Below are 10,429 nucleotides of genomic sequence, written 5' to 3' on the forward strand. Positions count from 1 at the left end.
AGACAGAGATTTTGACTCCCTTCTCCCCACTCCCAGGGGGATTTGCAATGTAATTATAAAACAACCAACAAAATACACCGAGCAAAGAAAAACTTGTCTTCAAATTATTTCCTGGAAGATCCTCCAAGTGGATAATTGCCATGGCCCACAGACCTCCAAAGTGCTCTTTAGTCTGATTTGAATGCTCATCAGTTGTCTCAATACTTGCAGTGGCATTTCTGGTATACCACCAGCTCATGAACCTACTGCTCTGTTCCTGTGAGCACGCAGAGGAATGATAATCTTTTCCTAAATAGGATCATCTTCTTGCATGATAACATTCGGTCTCTCTATTTATGTTTCCGCTCTGCCTGGCTAACTCTGCTTTTTATTTACAAATCAGCTACATTAATGTGCTTTAATTTCAACACTGGTTGTTTATTTTAGAGACAAATCAGTTGGCAAAAGAAAAGCCACCCTAATGGAAAGCAGCACCAGCATGACACACGTTTTTATGTATATATATAAAAATTCAATAGTAAACTTAAAAGAACTGTGAAGGCTTATTTTAGTTTTTACTTCACAAACATACCTGGTGGCATTTTCCATGCTTTACTTATACAAATAACAACTCGCAGCTCGGAGGGAACAGCACTACTTTCTTATGCACCCCTTGCCCATGCATTCCCTGCTCTGCCACTGCAGCCTGGCATTTATCCGCTTGTGCAGAAGGCTTCCAGAACCTCATCTGAAGACTACCAAAGGCATACTAGGAATAATTTGGCCATTATTATAGTGGCATGCAAGTCTTAAAGAAAAGGTGGAAATATATATATTGTTGCCAGACACTCATTCTCCATCCTCAAAGTTATGGGGGGGGGGGGGGGGGGGGGAGGGCAGGATTTCCCCCCCCTTGCCAGTGAGGGACACAGGGAGCACACAGCAGCCAGGCCATGGGCAGTGCCACGTCTCATGGAAAGCCTCTGGTCCCAAACCTCCCCCCTTGGTGAATTTGCTAAGCTCTAACGCAACTTTCCCTTACTTCATCATGCCCTGATACATACTGTAGCAATTTTAAGAATAAGCACAACTGGCCTCATGGTTCCCTCACGCTTCAAAGAGGATCAATGAACTTCTTTCCTCAGAGGAAAACCCCTGTTAAAATTTGTGTTTTAATCCATTTAATATCATATATTTGACTAAATTCATGCAACTAAAAGCATTCTGTCAGTTAAAAGCATTTCATCAGGCATACACACGACTCTGGTGACAAAGTGATTTTTGTCAACAAAATTCTGCCTGGCAGACATACAAAAGCTCGCTTAGCAGAGAGTGGATACACAGCACAGGCAGGAATCAGATACCGCAGATTAAGCGGTTATAAAAAGACACGGAGGAGAGAGAAGTTATCTGCTTGGTGCCAGACCGGGGGAAGCAGTTTACATGAAAAAAGAGAAGGAACTTGCACGTCAGCATCAGCTTCCTATGGGCCTTTAAAGTTCGCATAAATCAAGCCATCAGCACAGAGCCACGGTCACATCACACGTGCAGTTCGTTTCCTACTCCGCTTTTGGCTGCGGCGCTTTTGATCCTGCCATCGGTCGATCTGTTTAATGTGTTAATTGCAAACTCCTCTGGTCTCCATCCAATGTTTCTTCTGTTTATTGGTGCCTGGCATGAGAAAAATGCAAATAGGGTGACCAAGTTATTTTGCCTTACACATATCGTCGAGCCTTCATCCCGCCTGCTTGGAGAAGCCACCAACGTCTGGACCTCAGGACTGTTACATTGCTCCGAAGGTGTTGGGCCCTAGGCGGGATGGACAAACCACACAGCTGCATTGCAGCAGTGCAAAAGCCCAGCAGTTCTTGCTCCTGGCTTTCTCCATCCAACATCAGCAGGTTAAACCCTGCCCACACACCCAATGCATTTAAAGGATGCACCGAAGGCACCCCATTCCCAGCGCACTGCGTGGGCTCAGCAAGGTGACCGCAGCACAACCACAACAGGACTCCTGCAAGTGGCAGTGAAAATAAAACCCCACAGCTTTGTGCTGGGATTTGCGAAGTGAAGTGGTTTGTTTACTCTTTTGATTAACTTTAACAAGGTGTTTTGGGCCTAAATCAAACTCTAAGACTGGAGAAGGCATCGATATAACTTCAGGGCACCTGAGTGATGCTGCCACTAGGGTGGAGGTCAGGTTCTGTGCCAAAATTACTATTTATCCTCATCTAGCAGAAACCCTATTTATTATAATATCTGCCTGGCTTCCCGCACAGCAGTTCTCACCAACTGACAAATGGTCAAGTTTCAGGCATAAAAGACAAATTGAAAGGAGGCAAGGAGCAAAAGAAATTACAGGCTGAAGGCCTGTGGCCACTGCAGAGGTCAGGGACAGGGTGGGGAGCTGGGTACTGTATGAAGTGATTCATCAGAGGAAAAAAGAAAATGCAGAGAAAGGCTTCAGCTGCTCAGCGCTAGGGAAGCTGGGCTGCAAGGGGCAGCACATGTGGGAGCAGGGAAGGGAGCACACAAAGACAAACCCACAGAGGAGAAAACTTTGCAGAGGACAGGGCTACAACACATCATCTGTCCTCAGGAGACGCTGGCAGAGAGGGGAGGAAGGAAATCTCTGAGCAGCTTTATTTATCTGGTGGGACTCTGACTTCCAAACCATGCTGGAGCCAAAGCAAAGCAACTTGCTCTGAGCCTGCAGGGCAGCACCAGAACTTTTGCCTTTCCTGCTCCCAGAGGAAAGAGCAGCCAGGGAAAGGCTCCTCATGCACCAAGCAGCAAGAAAGTCTCCGTTCAGTAGGTAGGAAGCCTCATTTGTGATGTGAGAGGGAATCAAGGTTCGTACAGGAATTAGGAGCTGGGCTCTGCTGCCTCCTTGTGCAGTTTCCCTGCTGCAAGGTGGACTGTGGCCCCCAGCACTTGTCATTTTCTTATATGGCTTACAGGGCCGTGCAGCAGATCCTAGACTCTCTAACATCTCTTCCAGCAGACCCTCTCTCCAGTTACTATGTTAGGTTCTTCCTTGCTAATGATCATTTTGAAGCCTTTGAGCTGTACTTACAGCACGCAACTCGCACGGGGAGCTGAAGTGCTCTGTTCAGAGATGCTAAACCAAAGAGGCGTTTTAAGGAGTACATCTGGCAGCAGGGTTTGCATAGCCAGGTGATTATTATTGTCCAGGAGAGAAATCAAATTAATTTCACCCCCCTCGCTTCATCATAGCACTTGAGCTGAAGCAGTAATAGAGAAAAATCTTGTCAACTAACCACTAGCCAGCAGAGTCATTTGTCTGCTATTGATCTGCAGTGTGATTTAACGGGCTGGAAAAGCAGGTATGGGAGGGTACAGCCCAGGGACATGCTGTGTCCCTGCGCCCAGCAGCCCTATTTGCCAGTGATGAAGCATTATGCAAGCAGCAGAGCTGTTTGCCTTGTTGCCATTTCTGCCTTGAATAAGGATTAAGAGTCTGTTGTGCATGGCAACATCCAAATGACCTTACTGAGATGCATGACAAATAATTGTTGTCAAATTAAACCAAGTGTCAATTAAAAAAAAAAAAAAAGATTCAGAGCAGCAGCACTCATCAGGCTGCTGCTCAGAAAGGTTTCAGCAGTTTCTCTCTCCTGGCAGCCCTGGTGCCTGGGGAGGGATGTGGCTCTCCAAGAGCCAGTGCTGCTGGCAGGAGAGGGAAGTCCTTTTCTGGGACCTGTGGGACAGGGAGGAAAGATTTTTTTTTTTTTTAAATCATTCAGTTCTGCACTCAGCTGCCAAACCCTAAAGTCTGCAGATTTAGCATCAGCCTGCCACAAAATGGGAAGAGGCTTAACATCCACCAGGAAATTCTTGCAGGCTCTCACACCCACGTTTGCCTTGGAAAACAAGTTCGCCCTTACCGTACCTGCAAACATTTGCATCCTCTACAGCAGTGAGAGCCGAAGCCACGCTGCAAAATACCTTGAAATTTATGACTGATGTCATTAGCAAACCACAAAATTAGAATACAAGACTCTCCCCATCTCCCAGCCAGTTGTGCCAGCCACAAGCCCAGCTCTGCCCAAGCCACGCAGAAGCCGTGAGAAGGAGCCACACACCAAGCCATAAATCCCAGCTGCCCTCTCTCCTTCTTAATACCAAGTGACACAGATGCCCCCAAGCATCTGTACAGCTGCTTTGCTGATCACATACATAAGTAAAAAAACAATCTCATCTGAGTCTCTTAAACAGCAGAAGTGAGTGCCAGGGTCCCAGCTAGGCTAGCAGGAGTGACTCAGTGATTTTTGATGGAAGCTATTACCAGATACAATTAAGACGCCATTTCAGTTTAAAGATGAATTGGCTGTGCCGCAGCAAATTGTGAGTGCTTACTGCTTGCACGCTGCAGCAGGTAATCAGGGGATGGAGCTGCGATTGTGGCGCCTCATGTTCTGCTCCTGTCGGAGCGGAGAACGTGAGATTCAATTTAACAATTTGCCACGTGGCTCATTCCTGCTGGGTGGGAGAGCAGAGCTTGCTGGCAAGGCTCCCTTTGAGTTTCACTCCTGTTTAAATCCATTACAGACAGAAGAGGCACTTCTTTAACCTTTGCACTGAGGCTGAAAAGAAAAGTAGAAACCAAGGAGCATCGCTGAGAGTGTTTTGAGAACATCTCTCAGGCTTCATCCAGAGCAGGTGAATATCAGTGGAAAGTCATCCTTGTTTTGATGCCTTCTGGGTCATTGTGAGCTTCAGAGAAACCACAGGGCAGCAGGGCTGGTATGTTAGGACAGCAAACACCGATGTGTACAAAGGAGAGGAAAATCCTGTATGCTGGGAATTGCTCTCCCTCTGCGGGACTGCCAAGCTGGAGACACTGGGTGGTCTCCAAGCCAAATGCCCTTCCCTGCTAAAGGAGGGAAGGCTGAAGCAAGGAAGAAGCTATGTACAATTTAGCTTCTCCTCATCAGTCTGCCCATTCTGCTGCAAGGAAGGGAGCACCGGGACACTCACGAGGCAGGTCTCGAGGTGCTGGTTTGCCTGTGGTGAGCAAACACGTGTGAACTCCATGCTGAGGTCTGTTTATTACACTGGCTTTGTTTCCTTGAGTGTTTGATGCAAATGCTCTGCTAGGGAATTAATCTTGTTATGGTGAATCGCTAGAAATATAGTAATTTTAACGGGCATTTCACTGTCAACAGTTGCACATCTGTTGAGCGCTAAATTAGAAACCAAGAAAAGAGAACATACTTCAGTTTTATATCAGCAAGAGAAAGCCCTGCGAAGTACTAAATGCAACGCACACCACGCCCCACTTCTGCCGTTGCTTCCTGGGTCTTCCTGTGCTCTCTTCCAGCTAGCTGTCTGGGGGGCCTAAGGGGCTGGCATTTAAAGGACTCCAGAAGATGTTAGTGCCAGGGATTTCCTGGGCTGGGCACTGAACTTTCCTCTCTTCATTCACCCCTGTTTGGGACCCATCCTTGCACGCAGCCACTGCCTCTAAGTTCATAGCCGGGACTCAGCTCCTCCAGCACATCCAACTCTACGGACACAACACCACCACTCTGCACACATCTCCCTGCTCTATTGTTGTTAATGACTCAATCAATCAAATCACTTGAACTTATTCAAAAGCCCAAGTCTCTTAACCTGATTGCTTCCTTAGGCTAGAAGTATGTCCTGACATGTTTTAGGAGCTCAGAGCCTACCAGAAGAACCTGTTGCTTTTCAGGATGAAGACACCTGCACCACCTTTTTGGTCAAATGGAGGACAAGTCAAGTTTTTCTCTGGTTGCCAGTCTGATTTGGCTCAGGTAATGAGGACACAACCTGTCACAGGCAGGTCTCCCCTCTTTCATCAGATTTCCTTTATGAGTAGTTGTCTCTCTCCTCCCCCTGCAACCATGCAGCAACCAAAAAAAACATCAAAAAGCACAGGGGAATGTTTAGTGGTTGGTAACTGGAGAGGCTTCAACAGAAACCTTAGAGAATTTAAAAAAAAAAAAAAGGAAAAACTTCTTTGCTTCTGGTCACATCTTTGGAGAAGACATTTTCTTGCCTGCAAGCATGACACAGGACTCAGCATCAGTTTGATCCCGCTCATGACTCCTCGTCAGCTCTGGAAAAGCCCCCAGGAGAGTTTCTAGGCAGCCAGCAGCAAGATTTGATGGGGCTTTATGCAGGCACGACTCAAAGAGGAGAAAAGCTCATCTCGTTAGATGAGAATTCAGTGTTTTAGACAGAGGCAGGCTGTCAGTGCCAAGAGCTGCGTGCGCTGCCAAAGCGAGAAACAGAAGCACAAACAAATGCGTCATAATTTGTACGTCAGCAGTGCTGGAGACTTGGGGAGCAGGAGGGAAAAGAAAAACACTTTCTTAAATGGAATAACCTGCACATTCGTGAATTCTCCTCTCCAAAACCCACCGCTACCTGCCAGCCTTGCTTTCTTAAGGAGCTTGCCCTTGCTCAAGCAGCTTGCAGGAGACTTAGCACTGGCTAAGATGCAACATCCATCACAGGGATACATTTTGAGGCAAGATGATGCCTTTTTGTTAATTGCATCATAAGGTTCAGCTTGTTGGTTCCTTGTTAATGCCCTCCACTGGAGTGGCACAGCAGGCTTTGGAACAGGACTGAATTTAATAGGAAGTTATTTTGTCCCCTCTCAGCTGGAAGTGACTCATCTTATTCTTTCAGACAAGAAGACTCACAGGTTTCCAGTTAAAGAAATGGAGACTGAACAGTAAAGCAGTGTTTGGATCTGTCCCAGTGCACTTACTGAACGTAAAGCTTTTTGGCTGGTCAGAAGGGAATTTCAGGTATGCTAAGTTTAACGCAAAGGCTGCACCTTGAGGTGAATCCATGGCTCCTGCAGCACGAGCCCTGAGCGCAAGGGTCACAGCAGGAGCTGTTGCTGGAGCTACTTAGCAACTAGACAAGCAAAGGAAGGCACATACTTTGTTTGCAATCCCTGCCCACTCCCTCACATCAGGACCTGTGCCCTGGCTGCACCTTGGGAGCTATGAGCTTAGGACAGCATGGAGGAAGGTGACAGATGTGGCAATTCACAGACTCTCTGTCAGGCTGCCCCAGGCAGCTAATACATGCACCGATTACAAGAAACAGAGGTACATGCGTCCCAAGAGGTGCTCACCTTTGATGGCCCAGGTCAGCCAGAGATATCAGCTGAGATATCAGCCAGAGACACCACAAATAGCTTTCCCTTCTGACACAAGCGGGTCATGCCAGCAGCTCTGCTATCAGCTGGACAGGGAAATCAGGCAGAGAGAGGTCAAGTACTCACCTTGACGACATCTGCATGAATGCAGAACGTCTCTTCTCTAAGCACTCCCACCAGGTTCAGCACAACTGCAGGTACTATATAACAAAGAGGGCAGCTTTCTAACCTGCTGTCTATCTCAGAGTATTTGGGGATAGAGGCAAACAGAGATCCCTGTCCCCACCTGAGACACCCCCCAGACAAAAACACCACCACCCCATTACTTTCAGTCATACAGCTTTCTGTCAGAGCTGAGGCCCTCCAGCTTTAACACCCAGGTTACATGTACCTCCTGAGCAACTTCTCCACTTATCTCAGGCCCCAGACACAGCAACTAACGCTCTCTGATCTCCTAAACCATCAGCCCTAGTGCTACAGAGGGAACAGCTTTAGAAGAAAAGAGAGAAAAAAAACTTACCCTTTGCTGTGAGGATCGATGCTCCCAGCCTCAGGGAAAAGTGGATTTTGATGGCCAGACACACAGAGGATCAAAACACACCCCTGCTGCCCTTCCCTGCTAGCCAAGCTCTGCACTCAAGACAACAAACACAGGGAAGAAGCCTGCAAGGAGCCACCACAAATCTCCTAGAGGAGCTCACTCCCTCCAGCATCTATGGGCTCTGCCAGGAAGGCACCATGCTTTTCCCTCCCAGCAAAACCCTGCAAATACCCCAACCCCTCACCTGGGACCACTTCAGCCTCCTGATGAGGTGGATTGGGCAGCCCTGGGGCCATCCCCACCTTCCCAAGCATTTGGCCAGCTGTTGGGTGGGTTGGGACCCCCACCTCATCAGTAGGTGGGAGCACACACTTGGGCAGCCTTGGAAGGTCACACTGCTGATCAGCCATCATTGCTGAAACCATCGAGTGACCTCCCTGAGGACACATCCACCTGTGCTGCCCCTTCAAGACATGTGGAGGCATGGGGGCTCCCCCAGAGCTGAGCCTTCAAAAGGCTTTTGAGATGTAAAACAAGTGAAATTTGTACCCTGGTTGTAGCTGATGAAAAGCACTCCCTGGGTCAAGCTGCTGGAGTTTCTGATGCCGTGGAGGTGGCAGAAGAGCCCCATCCAAGTGCCTTTCACTGCTTGTATATGTTTGGGGCAGGGACAGAGTTATAGAGGAAGTGTTATCTACAAATGGCTGTATTTGGAAACAAATGCATATGTTACCGCACTAAATTAACTCAGCTAAGGACATGGAAATTAGATCATTTAAAAGCAGAAAGCTCTCCCATATTGTTTCAGCAGCAGCATCTTTTTTTTATACAGCCAGGCAAGGGGCTCGTTCTGGCGGAAAACAAACGCATCTTTTATGATTATGGCCATTCAAAGCTGTTTCTTACACTCTAAATTGTCTAACATGAAGGATCAATGGTGTTCTCAGATGATGATTTAATTAAAAACTCCTCCTTTCTTCAATTTGAAATCTGCAAAAATGCTCTGAATGGCTGATGGATGACTTGCCATTACCTTGCCATCTTTCTTTTTAATATTTTTTTCCCCAGGATTTTAATTGCTGCCATTTGAGCGTTATTGATTAACTGTAATTGCTCCTTTCCCATAGTTATCTCTAGCTATGTGGCCTGTGCAAGGGATTAAAGTGAAATGCTTCAGAACTGCAATGGTTTTTTCTTGTCTGTTAATGAAAATGCAGATAGCTTGAGTATGTGCATGTGCGTGTGTACATCTCTTATGCCTGGACCCTTCATAGGCTTGAACTTGAAAGTGGATCAGCCTGTGATTTTTTTTTTCCCTTAAAGAAAGCACACCAAAAGCACCGAAAACTCCTTTTATAGTCCAGTTTCTCTTCAAGAGAAGCTCAAACAATGAAATCCTTACAGCACAGGAAACTCCTGAGTTCACAGAGGAATAAACACTCTCCTTGCCTTCGGTAGTCCCCAGGGTGGACCCTTTTCCTTTGCCTTGCCCTCATTCCAGCAGTCCTGTGGCTTTTCTGGGTTGCAAATGGTCAGCTTGCCTTCCCATGCCTGTTCCTTTGTGTTTCTGGTGCATTTAAGAGTTCACGTGTTTCAGGATGTGCTGTTACGCAGGCAGTGTCAACTGCAATGGGACAAAGCCACTCCTCGCTGCAAGTTTAAGGCTTTGTGTTAACTATAGTCTGAAGATCATGATCTTAGCCTACAGTATTGTTGGAAGGCAGCAAATGATGGTGGGTCTGACAAGTCTGGTGCACCTAAGTACAGAGATAAACCAAAAAAAACACAAACCCTGCATCATTAATACCAGAGCAGTTGTTTTAGGAGGGTGATCATCAGTTAAGTGGGAGTTCATTACCAGGATCTCTCTGTCTAGAAATAAGTTTCAGATACTGAGCAGCTGCCCAAAAGACCTAAATAACAAAAGTTAGTGGTATAGAAAAATAGTGGTATAAATTTGATAAATTCTTCCCTTTAATGTTTTTGCCCATGGATGCCTGTACTCTGGTGCTGCCCTGCGTCACGGCAGGGAAACCAGCACCATACCCAGCTCTGCTCTAGCCCAGCCACTGCCAACAGCTGCCGCTGTGCTATGGGAAATCCCGCTCGACCACAGCCCATGAGAGCACCCTGCAGCCCAGGAGAACTGGAGACAAAACATCTCAGTGGTCAGAGGATGCAGGAGCTTTAGCAGAACCCCTGCACCTCATGATGGGCTCACCAGCCCAGCAAAAGTTTCCATGGTATGACCAGGCAGGCAGACCTGCAAAGGACACTGCTGGAAATGGAAATTAAAATCCAGCAGTTGGCAGGGAGACATATGAAGGGAATTACGGATTTCTGATCTGGTTTGAGAAGACAGCTTGGGTAGGCAGCTAATTGGGAGCCTAGGGAAACAGCTTCCGAAGCCGCATGCAGCAAGCAGCTCAAGGAGAGGGGAAGTATAGGTTTTCTGCATGAACAAGCTGACTGTTAGATTGAGTATGGTATTGACGGTAAATGCATTTTATCACCAAATTATAGAAAAATAAATACAGCAGAGGAAAGGAAAATCAAAGTTTTGTCAAGCCTTCTGTGACTTTTTCACTTGTCTAAGGATTTTTTTTTTCTCCATTATGCAGGGAAGGATAGCACAGGTGGGAATGCTTTCACTTAAATAAATGTTGCTAGGATGGAGCAGCTTCATGTCCTATGTCTTGTTCAAATTAAATGCTGACAGCTATTTAGTAGAAATGATGGTCAGG

The 10,429-nt window shown here is 46.9% G+C and overlaps 1 long non-coding RNA gene across 1 annotated transcript; it reads right to left on the minus strand.

Annotated features, from left to right (window-relative positions):
* Window positions 1–382: 382 nt before the first annotated feature.
* LOC106036596 (uncharacterized) lies at window positions 383–7,898 on the minus strand. Its single transcript, XR_001207413.3, has 3 exons — window positions 7,665–7,898; window positions 7,271–7,344; window positions 383–1,650 (listed from the first exon to the last, which is right to left on the minus strand). It is a non-coding gene; the product is annotated as an uncharacterized lncRNA (long non-coding RNA).
* Between the last annotated feature and the right edge of the window lie 2,531 nt (window positions 7,899–10,429).

This window comes from Anser cygnoides, chromosome 3 (assembly GCF_040182565.1).
Source record: "Anser cygnoides isolate HZ-2024a breed goose chromosome 3, Taihu_goose_T2T_genome, whole genome shotgun sequence".
In the NCBI taxonomy this organism is placed as follows: Eukaryota; Metazoa; Chordata; class Aves; order Anseriformes; family Anatidae; genus Anser; species Anser cygnoides.